Below are 21,979 nucleotides of genomic sequence, written 5' to 3'. Positions count from 1 at the left end.
TCTCAAAGTCCTAGGCACATACTTCTCTAACAATAAGGCATGAAATAAGGTCCAAGTAAGTGGAGGTAATGTCAAGGCTCTCCATTTGATGTAAGATCTCCACCATTTCTTGGCCTTACCTTGAAGTAAGACACGAATTCCACCTTTTGTTGGTGAAATTGTGAAACCTTTCATAACAATCCTATATGAACTCATAAGCATCCTGTATCTCTGAACCAAGAAATACTGGGGGCTTGAGCTTCAAGAAATTTGTCAAAATATCATGCTCATTAGCGGTCATCACAGAACCTAATAAAGGATGGAAGAAAGCATCAATACCTCCCTCCCCAACCAGCTTAGGCATATTCTTAGCAACAGGGGGATTCAGGGGGGCTTGAGTAGGTGGAATCATCCCCGGAACAGTCAATCCTTTCAAAAAGGACATGATGTATTGACATAACACCAATTCAATGGGTGGAATTCATATGGCTTCAGCTTGCCCTCTTTCCTCTTTCTCAACCTCTTTAAACATTCTCAACGTCCTTATCATCTCCTATCACCTCCTCATGTGCCGGAGGGTCTCATTCCCAAGAACATGGTCATTTGGTACCTCATTCACAACAGGCGCCACCCTCCCATAGATTCTACACCTTGATCTTTCCCTACCTTTGCCTTGACCGTGACCTCTCGCTGCGGGTTCCTCAGCTGGAGCATTAGCAGGAGCTACGATCCTAGCACCGTGATACATAGTATTAACCATCTGCAGATACAAGAGTGAAATAAGTTAGATAACAATTTGAAATCGCTGGATACCAATTGGTATCAAGTCATAGCATGAAAAACTCAAGAGAAAAAGGATATTTCCTAAAGTCCTATAGCCTCTCGAAGAAAAGTAAAAGCATCCTAAAATCATATACGGACATATTTGGGTTGGAATCTTTGGGGTACGACTCCACATAGGATCCACAAGGGTTCCTAAAGGAGAACCGTAACTTGGTGCTCAACACTGCCAGGCAGTGGTAATCGACCGACCCGAACGACGGCCCGTCGATGGTCTCGTCGACGGAGACACTTGGCCTACATGTTGAGGAGCTTCAGTTTCAACCCAAAAGACCATATCGACGGGGCTTGGGTGAGACCACGGACCGTCGATGTGGGTGTCGATGGTGCTGCCTGTTTTCTTGCCAACTTTCTGTTAATTTGAAGGGTGAAGTTCTAAATTTACCCCAAGTCTTATAAAGTGTGAGGAATGTTGTTTTGAGTGTTTATGGGTATTTTAAGAGTTTATAAGTCATTAAACTCTCATTATAACCCTAAACAATGAAATCAAAACACATTCCCTTCAAAAATTCCTCCAAAAACCTCCATGAGAATTCAAGGTAAAGATGGAGCTTGAAGATGGGCATTCAATGGATTTTATTCTTCAATTAGCATTGGGTTCTTCTAATGTATGGGATTTCTTCATCTAAGTCTTGCTATCACCTTAGAGCCAATTCAAAGATGATTTTCAATGTTTTCAAAAATATGAAAAGGCCAATTGCTAATCTAAGTCTTTGATTCTTGCATAAATGGTTTTCAAATGTTAAGATATGATGTAATTGATGTATAATTGATATTTATAGTGAGATTCTCCATGAACCCTTCACATTCACAAATCTCTCAATTTGACTAAAATATGGGTTATGTGATCGTGCTTTGATATTAATGAATTCATGTGTAGATTGCTATGGGCTTTTAATTCATGTCTAGATTATGGTTAATTGGTTTACGGGATGTTTAAATTTGATCAATTGAATATTTTACATTCTTAGATCTATTGAATTTTAAGCTTATCGAATTGATATTGACTTAAAGGTTTATGAATTCTAATGTAGATTCATATAGGCTTTTGATTGATGTAATGGTTATAGTAAATTGATATATAAGTTGCATTAGATTGATCAATATGTAGTAATTTGACCTAGTTTCATGAATACTGTTATAATTATGTTGGATTGTTGGTTATGGCCATGGGTAAGGGCCTTGTAATGTCAAATTGGATGATTTAGCCTTGAATCAAAGTGGTAAGATGGAATGGGGGTATGCTGTCCTAATTTCTTTTATTTTATGTTAATTAGAATTTAATTATGTTGTGATTGGTATGGTCCACTTATGGTGGCGGTGCTATGTAAATTGATGTGGCTTTGTCGGCATAACATGAAAAACTATGATGTTTTGTATAGTTGTTTTATGTGAAGTATGAGTATATATGTATATATGTTAAGTAATATGAAAATATGTGTTCTTTCAATGCATGTTAGGAAATTATGTAGACCATGACTATGTGCATGTATGTGTAGTCTTGGGGTCGATGCATGTTTGTTCCTACTCGACTATATGAGTCTATAATGGTTATATTGATGATGATATGATAGTATATAGGATGACTTAAATAAGATAATAGTTATTCCTAAGTGACATAAGAATGACATGTAAAATGTGTTAAGTGAAGTACATGGTGTCTTCTCTTGGTTGACTTATGTCCCTTGCTTGATGCATGTATGAATGTGAATATGGGATGTCTTGACTTAGGATGCTTAAGTCTCTTAGTCTTGAATGTATGAATTATATGTGGCCTTGAATCATGTTAAGAGGGTCATTTATGTGAAAACCTTAACCTAGTGGTAAGGTTATGAATGTTGAAGTCGAAAGCCATAATGGTATCCTTCAAATAAAGGAATGATATACTTATGGTTAATTGGTTTGAACGAAATCATATTAATCCTTAGGAAAGTCATTATAAGATTCTTGTGTCCGTTGTAAGGTATCCCTAGAGGACCTCTTTGGTAGGGTAAATATGATTGGGTTGTGAACTAGATATGGAACCCAACTGCATGAACCTTTAATGTGAATTAATCTATGAGAACGACGGCTAGCACCGAGTGAGTATGGTAAGGGAAGTAGTTCTAGCTATGAATGAGACTAGAATAAAAAGCATGCCCTTTATATTCCTTAACCATATGCCTACATGGGATATGGACAAGTTCTACCATTGGCAAGTAGAACACCCTCACCGGAGTAGGTTAGAACTCAGGATTCCATGTTTTGCTACCATGGTCTATGTCGGTTATTTCCTTTTCTCTTCATGTGTGAAACTTACTAGCATTAGAGAAGTTCTATGAAGTTTAGATGGTGGTATGAGACACTTTCTAGACCTTGCACAATATGCTTTGAAGGTGTTAGTTGGAGTCCCTAAGTCTTCTCCAAGACCATTACTTGAACGTCCTTTATGTGATGAATGAGTCTTAAATGAACTAACGGATGTAATGACTTAAGTTAAGAAAGTATATTAAAACGAATAAGTACTTATCGAGAGTAGTTAAGGGTTTTCTAGTTAAGGCATGAATGGGGCATAGGAATGGTCACTTCTTATCTTACCTAGATAGGTCTTAAGAATGACTCTAGTTAGGGAAGATAATTTTGTATATGGACATGATCCAAACTTAGGAAGTCTTAAGGATTATTTAGGTAGTTTTGAAGAGGTCAATCATGGACGTTATCTTATTGATCTACTTAAGTAAGTCTTTTGATAACCTTTGATGAGGAAATGTAATATTATCTATATGTTAATATATGTTGATGTCTTTTAAGTGTGTACGTTACTCATCATGAGTAGTCTTAAGGATCATTTAAGCATGCTTAGGGAGTTTGTATGGGCGGTCACTTTTTGTGTTACTTGAGTGAGCCTTACGATAGCTTTAAGTTGGATAATTACATACATGAAGATGTCTAAAGTGAAGTGAAGGAACTTCACAGTAACAGTGAACTGAGTTCACTGTAAAGTGAAGTGAATTCACTGTAATTTTGTCTAAAAATGTGTCTTTCTCTTAAATGATTTCTTATGTGTTTCTAAGTTGTTAAATGTTGTTCTTATGCTTATAGTATGATATTTTTATCATAATTCATGAAAAGCATGTTATTTACTAAATGTCCCTTTTCATGGTTTTTGCATGGCTTTCATACTTAGTATATATAATGTGCTAACCCCTTTTTTACTAAAGTGTAGGGAATTGGAAGTCTTGATGTGCCATGGAGGATGAATAGGTTTCTATGGCTTGATGTGCCATGGAGGATGAATTGGTGAGTCCTCCCTCATTTATTCGAGGACAATATCCACATATCCCTTATGTCATAGACTTTATTTTATTGTCTTGTATGGGATTAGTCCAGTGTTGTATACTCTAAACTTTAGATGGTCCAAGTAGATGTTGTATAGATTTAATGTTTTAAATGAAATTCTTCCGCTTTCGTATTATTTATGAAAGAGTTCTTCATGGGTGAAGAAAGTTTTAAATTTATACCTATTTTAGGATGTTTATTATTAAATGAACAATACGAGTGGCTTAGATGAGACTTCTTGAAGTCACATTTGCCGTGTGGCAACACAAGGATAATCTAACTTCTAGGGTGTACTTGCGGATCGTGACATATATCCATATCTAACAAGATTACTAATGAACTATCAACTAACTAAAACAAGGTCTATGTCTAAAAATGGTGGAAATAGATTAAAGAGAATTACGTGACAGCTCAAACAATGTGGATCACTTTTAAACTCGAAGTGATCACCGATCTCTTAAGTGAGGTCTGTGAACAATCGGGTGAAGATGCCCTGTACTGAACAAAAATAAGAGCAAGTGCAGAATCAACACACAACAATAGTGTACTGGTAGGATCACGCGACTATCCTACTTGTGTAACATAAACAAGAAATTACAACATTATAATACATGCATAACTATAAATATATTCAATATTATCATAACAATCAATATCACAATTTGCATGCTTTATCACATAGTTTGTCCTATCACAGTACCCAAAGTCAAAATGTTAGCATTCTAGAATGTGGCAATCCAATCCTATTTTCATGCCAGAATGTTGCATTCCGATCCTATTTTTATGTTGGAATGTGGCAACTAATCTCACTTAGCATGCCGGAACGTGGCTACCCTATCTAAGTTAGAGTGTCGGAACGTGGAAGCGAATCCCAATCACACACCAGTAACACATCTAGATCACACAGTCAAGTCATGATTTCATGGTATCAATATTCATATATATCATTTCAACATCTATGATCAATATTGCAACATGTATACCTATACAAGTATCAAAACGAAGCAAAGCAAATGTATATCACACAATCATAGAATCACAACCATCACTTGTCTCGAAAAAAATCTTGAAACCCTAGACAACTTGATCCTTCCTTTTTTCGACGTTCCGCTTGTTCGTGGTCTACAATCAACAATTTCTATATGGAAATAAAAAAGGATGCAGTAAATTCTCGGAAAACTCACAATCTATGAATCCTAGTTCAAAGCTCATGACTCCAACCTGTCAATTAGGAAATTCCATCATAGGATTCTTCAATAAATCCTCCCTTTGACCCATTTTAAAACAATCTACGGATCAAAAAGCAAATTCAGAGAGTGAAAAACTTATGTCTAGATTTAAGAATGGTGGAACACGAGTTGGAATAGCCCAGGGATCGTCTCTTCGCTCAAAACTTGAAAAATACAGTATAATATCGTCTAAAGGTTTTATTACAAATTTTAAACCCTTTATCACGCTACACCGACATCCATCCCTCTGTAGCGACACAAAGTGAACCAGTAAGCTTCCCTAAAAAAATCCCTAAATCCTTTCATTCCCCTCGCTCGCTACAGCGACACCCCTCCCGCTATAGTAGCGTCGCTGCAACGATAGTAATCCCGTTGTAGAGGCACAAAGGGAGATACTTAGCTTCTAAAGGGAATTTTACTTCTTCCTTTTTAAAACACCCCTCTTAATTCAGTATGCTCAGAAATGCCCTTAACGCCAAAATCAATTCCCAATGATCTACTTATCCCAATTAAATTTTGTAAAGTCGCATGGATTCATTAATAGTGATAATTGAGGAACTAATTTTTTTCTTGATTAATATTTACATTAATTAGTTAAATTGAAATAGGGAAAAATAAAAAAAAGAGGAGAAAACAAAAAGTATAAGTTAAATAATACATTAAAATGTGAGAGTAAATAAAAATTCTTAAATTTAAAAAGATATATTCAAATATAAAGTTAAAAGAGGTGTTGTTTCATTTTAGTTTTATATAAACATAAATTTATGACCATATATTGTTTTTTTTGTTTTGTGAAAATGAAAGTATTGAAATAATGTTTTTAGTTACTTTAGTTTTTCTTAAGAATTACACAATTGCTCTAGTTTGTTGTCATTTTTTCAATTCATTGCTTGGATAACAACTTTTTAATAAGTTATCAAATTTTTGCTCTTTTAACTATTTTTTAATCGTAAGGTCGAATTTTGGAATTCACTTCAATATGTAAATGAACAGTAACTTCGAGTACATAATCTTTGTTTTAAGATGCTGCAAGAAGATTTCATAATAAAATTTCACAAGAACTAATCATAATATTCCGTAATGAATTATGCACGTACAACTATAGTCATATAAAAAAAGATTTTTTACAACCTAGACCGTCGTAATTGGCACCCACACCAACTCTATGATGGGAGAACCATTACTAGAACCCAAACTAAAAAAATCAACTCAAAATTAAGGCATTTAGTGATACAGAAGAAGGTTTAAATATTAACGGAAAAACAGGGAGTTCCCATAAACTCCAAAAGTCTAACAAACAATTTCGGAAATAATACCTAGAACCTAAAAGTCAATGTATCAAAATTCTAACAAGGATCATATGTCTAAGTAAATGGGTACAACCTAATTAAACATACAAAAATCTAAAGTACTAGACTAAGTTCAAAAGTGTGGACATAAACAAAAAGAGAACTCATGACATCTCGGAATAACTTGCTCACCATTGAATTCGACTGATCACTGATCTTCTAAGTAACGTCTGTCAATAGCCGCTTGAAGTTGCTGTATCTCAAAGAAGAAAGAGCAAGTGCAGTGTCAGTACACAACCATAGTGTTTAGGTAGGATCACATAACTATCCCGACAGGTGAAATACACACAGACATATATATAACTCATTACAACATTAATAACCAAGCATACACCGAACATATACAATATCAATTATCACTTACAACAACATACAATTTCACAGTATTAAGATATACAATTATGTCAAGTATGGTCCTCTTACGGAACCCATACCCAAACTGTTAGTGTACTGGCACGTGGTACCAGTTCCAAGTTAGTGTGTTAGATTGTGACACCCGTTTTAATGTTTATGGGGGTACATGACAACTGATACTAGTTAGTGCGTCAAAACGTAATATCTGATCCATTCAACAAGCCACAATCACAATCACAATGTAGATTTTCATAATCATACAATCATGTCAGGATTGATGGCATATAATTATTTCATTATCCTAAATTATTATTAATGTGATCTATAATGCAACATTTGGATACATACATGCATCATAGTGAAGCAATTATAAACATATATCACACAAATGAAATCACAATCATCACCTACCTCGAACAAAGATTGAATTCCCTAAGAAACTTGATTCTTTTTTTCCGGATTCTTTTCGCTTGTTCTTGATTTTTAATCAATAAATACAACATGAGGATCAATAAATGATGTCTAATTACTGGAATTACAATCAACACTATCAACTCTATATCAAACTCATGATTTCAATATCCAAACTAAGACTTTTACTATTATCCAAATAGTTCCAAAACCCTTTCCTAACAATAATTACCTACGAAACTAAGTTCTACAGATTGAAAAACAGATTCGGGATTGAAAACCTTATCTTTAGCCTCAAGAATGGTGAAACGTTTTCAAGAAAATACATGGGTTCATTCCTTATCTCTCAAAGTTGAAAAGTGCAGAATAAAACATTTTTGGGGTTTATTTCTAACTTTATTCGTGACTATCTCGCCATGGCGAGCCTAATCCCGTTACAATGACCCTGCCTTGGAGAGAATAATCTTGCCATAACGGCTTGCACAAAACCAGTTAGTCACATTAAGAGTTCCATACTACCATTTCACAACACACTTTTAAATCATGACACTCAGAAACTACCCGTTCTTGCTAAGATCAGTTTAAGGAGTTCTACTCCCTCGAATTCAATTCCGTAAAGTCGCACGGGTTCTTTAACATATTAGCTATCAAGTCATCTGATCAGAATTATAGGTGCGGGGTAGTGGGTTGTATCGTGTGGGGTGGGAAGTGTTGATGAAGTGGGAGAGTGGGGGCAGTTACGAGAAAGTGGGAGTGTAGGGCGTATAATTGGCTGATTGTTCTTTTTTTTTCTCTCTTTTTTTGTTTCTTTTTCTTCTTTTTGTTTTTTTTTTAAAAAATCCAATTTATCTTTTATTCCTCTTTTTCCATTTCTTGTTTTCCTATGTATAGTATTTTTTTGGGTAGGTATAGGAGTTGGGTAGGTTTGTTAGACTATTTAGGTTTATTTTTAATTTATTTTTTCTTTAGTTTTATCTTACTTCAAAAATAATAATAATATACTATACATATAAATAATATATTAATATAGTATAAGAAATAATGGAGAAAATATAATTGAATTGCGCATCTAAATTGCTACATGAAGACCCTATTTATAGACACTACATTGGGAACCTTTTCCAACTAGAATTCCTATTCTCATTCCTATTCTAAGTAAGAAATTCTTATTCCTATTCTAACACTCCCCCTCAAGATGGCTCATACAAATTATATGCACCTAGCTTGTTACAGATGTAACTAATACGAGGACATGTGAGAGACTTAGTAAACATATCTGCAAGTTGATCATTTGACTTCACAAATTTTGTAACAATATCTCCAGGGAGTATTTTTTCTCTCACAAAGTGACAGTCAATCTCAATGTGCTTAGTCCTTTTATGAAACATTAGATTTGATGCGATATGAAGAGCCGCTTGATTATCACACACAAGTTCCATTTGATCAATTTTGCTAAATTTTAGTTGTCCCAGTAACTGTTTGAGCCAAACTAACTCACAAATTATTGTCGACATTGCTCAATAATTTGATTCTACACTAGATCGAGCAACCACATTTTGTTTCTTACTCTTACACGACATCAAATTACCTCCAACTAAAACACAATATCCGGATGTCAAACGTCTGTCAAAGGGTGATCCTGCCCAATCAACATGTGTATATCCAATGATATGCTCATGACCTTTATCCTCAAAGAGTAGTCCTTTGCCAGGGGCTGACTTTATATATGTTGAATTACTGTGCTGAACTTTCCAAACCAAGCTCGAGGAGACTTTGTCAGACCAAAGAGTGACCTTCACAATCCACATACAAGGCTACTAGACTCCCCTTAAGAAACAAAACCAGGTGGTTTCTCCATATAGACTTCTTCCTCAACATCACCATGCAGAAAAGCATTTTTTATATCCAACTGATAAAGTAACAAACGACGTCCATAGATAGAAAAAGACGAACCGATGCTATTTTAGCTACAGGAGCAAAAGTATCACTATAATCTAGCCCAAATATCTGAGTATACCCTTTGGCGACAAGGCGATCCTTAAGTTGATCAACCTGACCATCTAGATTAATCTTCACTGCATAAATAAAATGACAATCAACAAAAGATTTACCAGCAAGAAAGGAGACAAGCTCCCAAGTACCACTCTTATGTAAAATAGACATCTCATCAATCATAGCCTGCCTCCATCAAGAATGAGAAAGTGTTTCACCTATAGTCTTAGGAATGGAAACACAGGACAAACACGATACAAAGGCATAATGGGGTGATGATAGACGATGATAACTTAAGATGGTATAATGCGGGTTAGTATTTCGAGTAGATCATATACCTTTTTGAAGTGCAAGCGGTGGGCTAGGTAGAGGCAAGACCGCTGTAGGAGCGGGGTCTGGCGCATGACAAGAATCATCTGGGACTAGGGTTGGACGTGGATGGCGATGATAAGTTAGTAGTTGTGGCACTGCAACTGGAGATGTAGACGTAACAGTAGATCCCTTACAGGTTGGAACGAATAAAACTTGAGGTATGGGTAAGACCATAGAGACATCAGTATGATCAGAAGATGTATAGTAAGGCTGAGACTCAAAAAATGTAACATCAGTGGACATAAGGTATCGACGAAGATCATGTGAATAACAATGATAATTTTTTTGAAATCTAGAGTAACAAAAAAAGACATATTTGAGGACACGAGGAGCTAATTTATCATTTCCTGGGGCTAAATTATGAGCAAATCATGTGATCCCAAAGACACGAGGGGGGATAGGATAGAGATGTGACTGAGTACACAATATGGAATGTGGAACGTTATTTTGAATAGAAGAATAGGGAATTATGTTAATTAAATAACAAGCGGAAAGGACTGCATCGCCCCAAAAACGTAGCGAACATGAAATTCAATAAGGAGAGTGCGAGCAGTCTCTATGAGATGCCTATTCTTTCTTTCTGCAACACCATTTTGTTGAGGAGTGTATGGACAAGATGTTTGGTGAATAATTTGGTGGTGAGACATAAATTCCTGAAATTGGGATGATAAGTATTCTAAGACATTATCACTACGAAAAGTACGAATAGAAAAACCAAAATGATTTTGTATTTTATCATAGAAACCTTTGAAAATAGAAAATAACTCAGAACGATCTTTTATTAAGAAAACCCAAGTGCATATCGAATAATCATCAATGAAACTAACAAAATCACGAAATCCTAAGGGGAACTGACTCTACTAGGACCCCAAATATCAAAATGAACTAATGAACAAATAGACTCTGAAGGATCCTTCGTAATACAAGAAAATGTAGCACGAGTGTGTTTCCAAAGTTGACACGACTCACATCTAATGTGGATAAACTAGACAAACTAGGAACCATCTTTTGCAGTTTAGATAGATTTGGGTGTCCCAAAACATATGTGAATTAGTTCTAGGCAATCTGCAACGGAGCATGCCGTTAAAGAATTAGAAGAGGTAAGATAGTAAAGGCGCCTTGTGATTCATATCCTGTTCCAATCGTCTATCTCGTACTGTGGTCCTGCAGGAGAAAGAAATGATCAAAAAAATTTATGCTACAATGTAGGGCTTTCGGTGATCACTTCGAGTTTTTTGGTGGTTTGGCCGGGGTTTGGTCACGGGAGGTTTCTGAGCCTCGTGGTGGTGTTGGTTTTTGCACAACACCCACAGAATAAAAAATGATAAAATCAGTCCCAAATGTCACCGAAAATTTAATTGTTTGTTTTTCACCAATGTTCTGATACCATGTAAGAAATAATGGAGAAAATATTATTGAATTGCGCATTTAAATTGTTACATGAAGACCCTATTTATAGACACTACATTGGAAACAATTTCCAACTATAATTACTATTCCTATTCTTATTCCTATTCTAATTCCTATTCTAATTAAGAAATAATTATTCCTATTTTAACATATAGCATATCAACTAACTATTTTAAATTAATAACAATCTAAGGAAAAAGTAAATAGCTATTAAAACTATTAAACAATACTAGCTTATATATAAACTTAATTTTAAAATAAAATGGATTTTTTGTACCCTTTATTTTCTTTTTAAACAATTGAAAATGAAATCTACCTTAAAAAGTGATTCTATTTTTGTCGTTTTCAAGTCTTTTAAAATATACTTTATAAAATAAGAGAAACGTAAAAAATAAATTATAAATGAAAAATATTTTCAGCTACAGAAAATGGTGTAAAATTTTAAGTTTGGTAAAAAATTACGTGTTTACAGTAGACTGTGATGAGCAGTTAACACCTCGCACTTTACACCACAAAAATAATGCTGCCAGATCTTAAGAGCAAACACAAGTACTACCAACTCTAAATATTTGTTGGATAATTCCTCTCATGAACCTTTAGCTGTCGCGAAGCATAAGCTATAACATTCTTATCTTGCATTAACACAACAACCAAACATGAACTTCAAGCATCACAATAAAAAATAAAATACTTACCTTCCATCGGCAATGCTAGAATATGTGTTGTTGTCAAGAGTGTCTTGATCTTTGAAATCTCTCCTCACATTTTTCAGTCCATTCAAATGATATCTCCTTTTTGGTCAAATTCGTAAAGTGTATGTTAATGGAAGCAATTTGTTTTACAAATTAACGATAGTAGCTACCGAACCCCACAAAACTCCTAACTTCAAGCACAAAGCTAGGTCGAATCCAATTCTTAACCGCTTTGATTTTTTGGGGATCTACCATTACCTCCTCTTTTAGAACTACATGCCCCAAAAAGGCAATCGAAGTCAATAGAAATTCACACTTAAAATATTTGCATACAACTTTTGTTTCCCGAGAACACCCTGAGCAATACGAAGATGGTCGGTATGCTGTTCCTCACTCTTTGGTCAAGCAAAAATGTCAGAAATAAAGACTATTACAAACGAATCAAGAAATGGCTTGAACACACCATTCATCAAACTCATAAAAGCTACAGGCGCATTATTCAATTCAAACAACATAACTAGAAACTCGTAGTGCCCATAATTGGTTCTAAATAATGTCTTGGGAACATCCTCAGGCCTAATAAATCGTAACCATACCTTACATCAATCTTAGGGAAAACTTATAATGGTTGCAATTGGTCAAAAATATTATCTATTTGAGGCAATGGGTAATTGTTTCGAATGATAACCCTATTCAATTGCTGGTAATCTACATACTACCATCATTTTCTTAATAAATAATACAGGAGCACTCCATGGGGAAACACTAGGATGAACGAATCCTTTATCAAGGAGTTTTTGGATTCTAGCCTTAAGCTCTCTTAATTATGCCAGAATCTTACGATACTGAGGAATTAGATGGGACGAGTACAAGGTTCACTGATGTATAAATTTATATCTCTGTTCGGAGGCATACAAGGAAAATCATTTGAAAACACATCTCTAAATTCTAGCACCATCGTAATAAACTCATTGGAGGAGACTAAACCTTAACATCTCAAATATGAGCCAAATAAGCCGAACAACCTTGCCCTACCAGTTTCCTAGCGTGAATGGAGGATATGATCTTAGCTTTCTTAGGCTTGTAAATCCCTTCGCACTCTAACTTTTCCCTTCCTAGAATCTCTAGAGTCATAGGCTTAGTGTTACAATTCAACACAACATAATAGGAGGACAACCAAGTCATTCCTAAGATATATCAATGTGAGTCATATCTAGAATCACCAAATCAGCCCAAGTATACAATCCCATAAATAAAATAGGACAAACACGATAGACATGGGTAACTATGAGAGACTCTCCAACTGCGTAGAAATATAGATAAGGGCATCAATTATATCACAAATTATAGAAAATTTTGAGGCAGAATCAATCAGAACATAAAAATAAGTAGATCCCAGATCAAATAACATTTTACCATCCAGCCACTGATAAGAATAGTATTTGCGATCACTGCGTCAAGCGCCTCCACCTCGGACTTGCCCGAAAAAGCATAATAGTGAGCCCAGTAATCATGACGGGCGTCTTCCCTTCCCGGGTGCACTTACCTCTACCTGGTTTACCATTTCCCCTACTTTTGTAACCTCGCTGATTTCCTCCTTGTCCATCTTGTGGACGCCCTCAACTATTATTATCATTTTGTGCGTGTACACTACTCTAGTCTACTACTGCGCAAAATCCATCATGCACGGGTGGGGACAATCTCTACTCATATGTCTAGGTTCTCCACAATTATATCAAGTACGATCAAACGATGGCCTGCTGCTTGTCAAAGGTGTGGTTCCCTGGTTATTTTGAATCAAATTCTCAGGGGGAGTCTCTGAATAATTACCTATATAAGAGGGCATATCATAGTGAATTCGTTGGGCTGCAAACGTCTGGAGTAAGAACACTGAAAGTTTCTTGAATTCTTGGCTTTTATTAGCCAATACCTTAGCCTGATCGTCTGGTCTCACACCATCCACTTTTTTTACAAAATCCTTACGTCATTGAAGCCTTTTCCTGCACAGGTCATATAAACAGACAATACATGTAATTTAGAATTTAGTCATTTATTGAATAAACGGATCCTAACTTCCTCCGTAGTCACCAATTGCATAGCATATGTAGACAGAATATGAAACTTGGCCTCATAAGCAGCCACAATCATTCCACCTTGCATCAAAGACATGAATTCATCCTTTTTACAATCTCTCAAATTTTGAGGCACATACTTTTTAAAGAACAAAGCATGAAACTAGGTCCAAGAGATTGGGGGCTAAAGTTAAAGATCTACATTTCATAAAAGCTCTCGAAACTGCATAGCATTTGCCCTACAGTTGTAAGGTTACAAACTCTACTTCATGTTGATGGACAAATCCCAACTTATGAAGCCTATCATAACAATCTAGGATAAACTCACATGAGTCCTCACTCTCAGAATCATGGAACATCGACAATTTCAATTTCAAGAACTTTGTCAACATCTCATGTGCATTACCATTCATAACAGGACCCAACAAAGGATGGACGAAAGCATCATTACCTACAATTCCACCCACCTTGGGAACAGTGATACCAATAAGGGGATTCGTTGGAGGTTGAGTTGATTTAACAAAGGGAAACACTCCAAGACCAACCAATCCTTTCAAGAATGACATTATATATTGAGCTAACACTAGGTCTAAGGGAGGAACAGTCTAAACCTGCACCTCTTCCTCTTGTCGAACATTCTCCTCATTCTCAACCTGATATTCTACTCTATATCTTTATGATGCACATAAGGGGCCTCATTTCTGGGAGCATTCTCAACTGGTGTTCCATCCCTAGTAGGTGCCACCTTCCTCGATCGCGACCTCTAGATGTAGATTTCACACCTGTTGCATTGATGGGAGCTACGAACTTGACGCCGAATCTAGTGTTAACCATTTGCACGCAGAAGAGTGAAGTAGGTTGGTTACCAATTCAGATTGCTAAATACAAATTAAAATCAAGTTATAGGAAGAAAAGAGATAAGAGAAAAATAGAAAGATTCCTAAAATCCTATAGCTTCTAAAAAAAGTATGGGCGTCTTCGTACCATTGTGAAAAACTCTACTAGACTCATTTTGGTACGTCGAGATTAAAAAACGTAGACTCTACTACCAAATTTATCATAACCCAGACCGTCGTGATTGGCATCCACATTATCCCTCTGGTGGAAGAACCATTACTACAACCTAAACTAAAAAACTTAACAAAAAACAAAGACATTTAAAGATACAGAAGCAGGTTTAAATGCTAAAGGAAAAATAGGGAATTCCCATAAACTCCAAAAGTTTTAAAAAAATTGCAAAAATAATACCAAGAACCTGAAAGTTGATGTACCAATTAAAAATACGAATATCTAAACTACTATTCTATGTTCGAAAGTGTGGAAATAAACAAAAAGAGAATTCATGGCAATCTTAAAGAATGGCTCACCCTTGAATTCGATTGATCGCTAATCTTCTAAGAGAGTTCTATCAATATCCGCATGAAGAATCCCTGTACTCAACAAAGAAAGAGCAAGTGGAGTATTAGTACACAACCACAGTGTACTGGTAGATAACACGACTATCCTAATATGGGAAGCATATATATAACTCATTACAACATTAAGAACCACGTATACACTGAACATATCCAATATCAATTATCACTTACAATACATACAATTTAACAATCTCAATATATACAATCATTTGAAGTCATTGGTACTCTCACGGAACTTACAACCAAACTATTAGTGTACGGGTATGTGGTACCCGTTCCAAGTTAGTGTATCATATTTTGACACCCATTTTAATGTTTATGGCGTTACATGGAAACTGATACCAGTTAGTGTATCGGAATGTAGCACCTGATCCATTCAATAAGCCATAATCACAATCACAATTTACATTGTCATAATTATAAAATCAAGTCATGATTAATGGCATAATTCCATCATCTTCATTTAGTATTAGTGTGATAAATAATGCAACATCACATACATACATCATAATAAGCAATTACAAACATATTTCACTCTAACATGAAATTACAACCATGACCTACCTCGAACAAAGTTTTAATTCCCTAAGAAACTTGATTCTTCCCTTTCCGGATTCTTTCCACTTGTTCTTGGTCTACAAGCAATCAATAAAAATGAGGATCAATATATGATGTCTTGTCACGACCCAAATCCGGGCCGCGACTGGCACCCACAGTTACCCTCCTATGTGAGCGAACCAACCAATCTGAACCTTAACATTTCAGTATAATATCAACAGAAAGTAATGCGGAAGACTTAAACTCATTAATAAAATCAATAACTATTATTATCCCCAAAATCTGGAAGTCATCACCACAAGAACATCTACTTCAAACTACTAAATCTAAGAGTTTCTAAGAAACTAAAAATACATAAAATCTAGTCTATGCCGGAACTTCAAGGCATCAAGACATGAAGAGGAAGATCCAGTCAAAGCTAGAAGCATTAGCTCACCCTGATATCCGTAGTAATGACGACTGGCTAGAGTTACTGTTAATTCGAAGATGACGGCATGTTTGCTGCACTCCACAAATAAACAAGAAGAAAACGTAAAAGTAGGGGTCAGTACAAAACACGGGTACTGAGTAGATATCATCGGCCAACTCAAAATAGAAATCAATATATACCAAGTAATATCATAAAATCAACTATGATACTCAACATGTAGCAACAGCAAGTACTATATCATTAATAATTACCGTCAAGTTCACACATGAGGACTCAAGCCTCCATACCATACTCATTTGGGAATTATGTTCATTAGATTGAGTATATTAACATTTTTCAAGATTCATTCCTCTTGATTCATTATTCCTCTTGTGTCGGTACGTGACACTCCAATCCCTCATAATCATTAATCCTCTTGTGTCGGTACGTGACACTCCGATCCCCTACTACTATGTGTCGGAACGTGACACTCCGATCCACTAAATCTACGTGTCGGTTCGTGACACCCGATCCCCTAAATCTACGTGTCGGTTCGTGACACTCGATCCCCTAAATCTACGTGTCGGTTCGTGACACCCGATCCCCTAAATCTACGTGTCGGTTCGTGAAACCCAATCCCCTAAATATATGTGTCGGTTCGTGACACCTGATCCCCTAAATCTACGTGTCGGTTCGTGACATCCGATCCCCTAATATCATTCTATCAATTCATCAAGCCTTCTCCCTTACCAAGGCATCATTAATCTCATTACTTTAGTTCATCAAGCCTTCTCCCTTACCAAGGCATCATCATTAACAAGAGATTAGGTTTTTATCAAGATTTGGGATTCAATAGCTTCATCATGCTTAATATAATCACAATTATATAATCACGTTCATGCAAGCATACAATTAAGGACATAGCAGGGTTTACAATACTATCAATACATATCATTCGCTATTAAGAGTTTACTACGAATAGCATGAAAACCATAACCTACCTCCACCAAAGATTAGTGATCAAGCAAGCAAATTTTCTCCAAAGCTTTGTGCTTTCCCCTCGTTCGATCCTCTCTCTATCGTTTCTCTTTCCTTCTCTTTGTTCTTTCTATCTTCTTTATTCAAACCCTCTTTCTTTTACCCTAATTAGTTTATAATTAAGAATAAAAGATGGCAATAATAACCCACTAATTAACTTAAGGTTACCTCATTTAACCCCCAAGTAATTAGACTTATTAACATTAACCCACTAACTTTATAATTAAGGCAAGAATAGTCAAAAACGTCCCTTAAAACAATTAAGAAAATCCGACTCAGACTGGGATTACGTAGCCTGTGATGTCCCGTCGTGCCTCCGACGGTCTGTCCGATACATAGAAGTAGGGGATCGGAGTGTCACGTACCGACACAAGAGGAAGAAAGATAATGAATCTTGAAAGATGATAATATACTCAACTTAATAAACTTAATTCCCAAATGAGTATGGTATTGAGGCTTGAGCCCTCATGGATGAACTTGATGGTACTTATTGATGATTATAGTACTTGTTGTTGCTACATGTTGAGTTTTATAGTTGAATTATGATATTATTTGATATATACTGTTCCCTATTTTGAGTTGGCCGATGATATCTACTTAGTACCCGTGTTTTGTACTGACCCCTACTTTTATGTTTTCTTCTTGTTTATTTGTGGAGTGCAGCAAACGTGCCATCGTCTTCAAATCAACAGTAATTCAAGTCAATCTTACTACATCGGAAATTCAGGGTGAGCTAATGCTTCTAGCTTGGACTGGATCGTCTTCTCCAAGTCTTGATGCCTTGAACCTCCGGCATGGACAAGCTTCTTTGTATCTTTAGCTTTTAGAATACTCTTAGTTTAGTCATTTGATCGTAGATGTTCTTGTGATGATGACTTCCAGATTTTGGGGGAATAATAGATGTTGAATTTTAGAAGTTAATGAATTGGTCTTTATATAATGAGTTTAAGTCTTCCGCATTACTTTCTGTTGATATTATATTGAAATGTTAAGGTTAGATTGGTTGGTTCGCTCACATAGGAGGGTAAGTGTGGGTGCCAGTCGCAACCTGGTTTGGGTCATGACAGTAAGTCACCTTGACCGGAATGAAGTGAGCAGACTTAGTTAACCTATCAACAATTACCCAAATAGAATCAAACTTTCCCAATGTCTTTGGAAGACCAACCACGAAATCTATTGCAATCCTTTCCCAGTTCCATTCAGGAATGGGCATTCTCTGAAGTGTTCCTCTGGGCCTTTAGTGTTCATACTTTACTTGTTGACAGTTTGGACATGTGGCAATAAAATCCACAATATCACGCTTCATTCTACTCCACCAAAAGTGTTGCTTTAGGTCACGGTACATCTTAGTTGCACCAGGATGTATAGAATACCTTGAACTATGAGCCTCTGTAAGAATAGTGTGGATCAAATCATCCACTCGGGGTACACATACCATTCCCTTAATCCTCAAAACACCTTCCTCATCTATTGTTGCTTCTTTAGCCTCTCCTTGCAACACTTTATCTCGGATCTGGATCAATTTCTCATCATTAAACTGTTTCCCCTTGATCTTGTCAAGAAAAGAAGATCTTGCCTCCACACAAGCTAAAAATCCTCCCTTCTCATTTACTTCTAATCTCATAAGGTCATTAGCTAGAATCTGAACTTCTCTAGCCAATGGGCATCTAGAAGCTTGCAAGTGAGGTAGACTTCCCATGCTTCCCGCCTTTCTACTTAAAGCATCCGCTACAACATTCGCCTTCACCGGATGATACAAAATGGTGATGTCGTAGTCCTTCAGTAGTTCCATCCATCTCCTCTGTCTCAAGTTCAAATCTTTCTGAGTGAAGACATACTGTAGGCTACAATGATCCGTATAGACCTCAAACTTAACCCCATATAAATAGTGCCTCCATTGCTTTAATGCAAACACTACCGCGGCCAATTCCAAATCATGGGTCGGGTAATTACGTTCATGCACTTTTAATTGTCTTGAAGCATAAGCAATCACATTCTTCTCTTGCATTAGCACTGCACCCAAACCCGAATAGGATGCATCACAATAGACAATCAAATTCTTACCTTCCACTAGCACGGTAAGGATTGGTGCAGTAGTCAACATGGTCTTGAGCTTTTGAAAGCTTTCCTCACACTCATCCAACCATACAAATGGAACATTTTGCTTAGTCAAGTTCGTCATTTGGGAAGCAATAGAAGAGAATCCCTTGACAAACGGCGGTAGTAGCTAGCTAACCCAACAAAGCTCCTTATTTCTGACACATTAGTAGGTCTTACCCAATTCTTCACTGTCTCAATCTTAGAAGGATCCACCATCACTCCATCCTTAGAAACCACGTGCCCCAAGAAGGACACTGCATCTAGCCAAAACTCACACTTAGAGAACTTGGCATAAAGCTTTTTCTCCCTCAACATTTCCAATACCATTCTCAAATGCTCCTCATGTTCCTCCTTAATTTTAGAGTATATCAGTATATCATCAACAAATACAATCACAAAGAGATCCAAATATGGCTTAAAAATCCTGTTCATCAAACACATGAACGCAGTAGGGGCATTCGTAAGGCCAAAAGACATCACTACAAATTCGTAATACCCATACCTGGTTCTAAAAGCAGTCTTTGGCACATCCGTTGCCCGTATTTTCAATTGATGATAACCGGATCTCAAGTCAATCTTAGAGAAGACACAAGCACCTTGTAACTGATCGAACAAGTCATCAATGCGAGGAAGATGATACTTGTTCTTTATGGTTACCTTGTTCAACTGCCGGTAGTCTATGCACATCCGAAAACTCCCATCCTTCTTCTTTACAAACAAAACCGGAGCACCCCTAGGAGATGCACTTGGTCTAATGAAGCCTTTGCTCAATAACTCTTGAAGTTGTGCTTTTAACTCTCTTAACTCCGCGAGAGCCATTCTATAAGAAGGTATAAAAATGGGGCGAGTACCCGGTTCAAGATCAATACAGAAGTCAATATCCCTATCTGGTGGCATACCAGGAAGATCTGCAGGGAATACATCCAGAAACTCACGGACCACCGAAACCGACTCAATCGAAGGTACTTGGGTAGTGTCATCCTTGAGATGTGTCAAGAAAGCTAAACACGCTTTACTAACCATTTTATTAGCACGAAGAAAGGATATGATACGCACCGGATTGGAAGTGTAGTCACCCTCCAACACTAATGGATCTGTCTAGGCTTGGCTAACGTCACCGTTTTAGCATTACAATCCAAGATCGAAAATTGTGGAGAAAGCCAAGTCATACCCAGAACTACATCAAAATCATCCATTTCTAAGATAACCAAATCTACATAAGTGTTGCTCCCCAAAAAGTTCACCAAAAAAGACCTATATACCTTTTCAACTACCACAGACTCACCCACCGGACTAGAAACACGAATAGGCATATCAAGTAATTCACAATGTAAATATAGACCATTAGCAAATGCGGAAGATACATAAGAAAATGTGGATCAAGGATCAAACAATACAGAAGCCATGCAATCACAAACCAGAAGATTACCTGTGATGACAGCATCAGATGCCTCCGCTTCAGACCGCCCAGGGAAAGCGTAATAATGGGCCCTATCGTTTGTCTATCCATTACCCCTACCATGTTGTGATGTAGTGGCTCCAGTTTGCCCATCACCTCGGCCGTTTTGGTGACCACCATTACCTCGACCACCACATCCTCCAGAATAACGGCCTCTACCATGACCACCTCTACCTCTAGCTATTGGGGGTCTATAACTCTGTTTGGGACAATTCCTCCTAATATGTCCAGTCTCCCCACATCCATAACACTCTCTAGAGTCAAGCATAGGTCTCTCAAAGAAGTGTTGACCGGTCTAAGATGGACCCCCAACTACAGTCTGTAGTGAAGACTGAATGGGTCGAACTGAGTAACCTCCGGAACCCTGTCCTCTAGAGTAATAACCATTAAACTCACCTTCCTTTCGAAACCTCTATGATGTCGATGCCATGGTGAATTCATCTTGCTTCACTCCTTCCACCTCTACCACGAAATCTACCACTTCTTGGAAGGATTTTGCCGTAGCCGCTACTTGTAAGGCTGAAATCCGCAACTCTGACCTCAACCCCTTCACAAAACGACGAATCCTCTCTTGTGGACTGAAACAAAGTTGAGTGGCATATCTGGATAGTGCACGAAACTTAGCCTCATATGCATTGACTTACATCCTACCTTGCTCTAGGCTCAAGAACTCATCCGTTTTCCTATCCCTCAAAGTCCGAGGGATATACTTCTCCATAAACAAGCTAGAGAATGAGGCCCAAGTCATAGGTGGTGCCTCCGTTGGTTGACATTCAACATGTGACCGCTACGACATTTTGGCATTCCCTTGAAACTGGTAACTCACGAACTCAACACCAAACCGTTCCACTATACCCATCTTGTGTAGTAGCTCATGACAGTCAACCAGAAAATCATAAGCATCCTCAGATTCAGCACCCTTGAAGACTGGAGGTTTCAATTTCAAGAACTTACTGAAAAGTTCATGCTGATCATTTGT

At 36.9% G+C, this 21,979-nt stretch overlaps 1 pseudogene; it reads right to left on the bottom strand.

Moving 5' to 3' along the window:
• Nucleotides 1–181: 181 nt before the first annotated feature.
• LOC138340298 (uncharacterized) lies at nt 182–13,552 on the bottom strand (annotated as a pseudogene).
• Between the last annotated feature and the right edge of the window lie 8,427 nt (nt 13,553–21,979).

Source organism: Solanum lycopersicum, chromosome 12 (genome assembly GCF_036512215.1).
Source record: "Solanum lycopersicum chromosome 12, SLM_r2.1".
NCBI lineage: Eukaryota > Viridiplantae > Streptophyta > Magnoliopsida > Solanales > Solanaceae > Solanum > Solanum lycopersicum.
The sequence above is the reverse complement of the archived record's forward strand: the minus strand, read 5'-3'. Positions and strand labels throughout refer to the sequence as shown.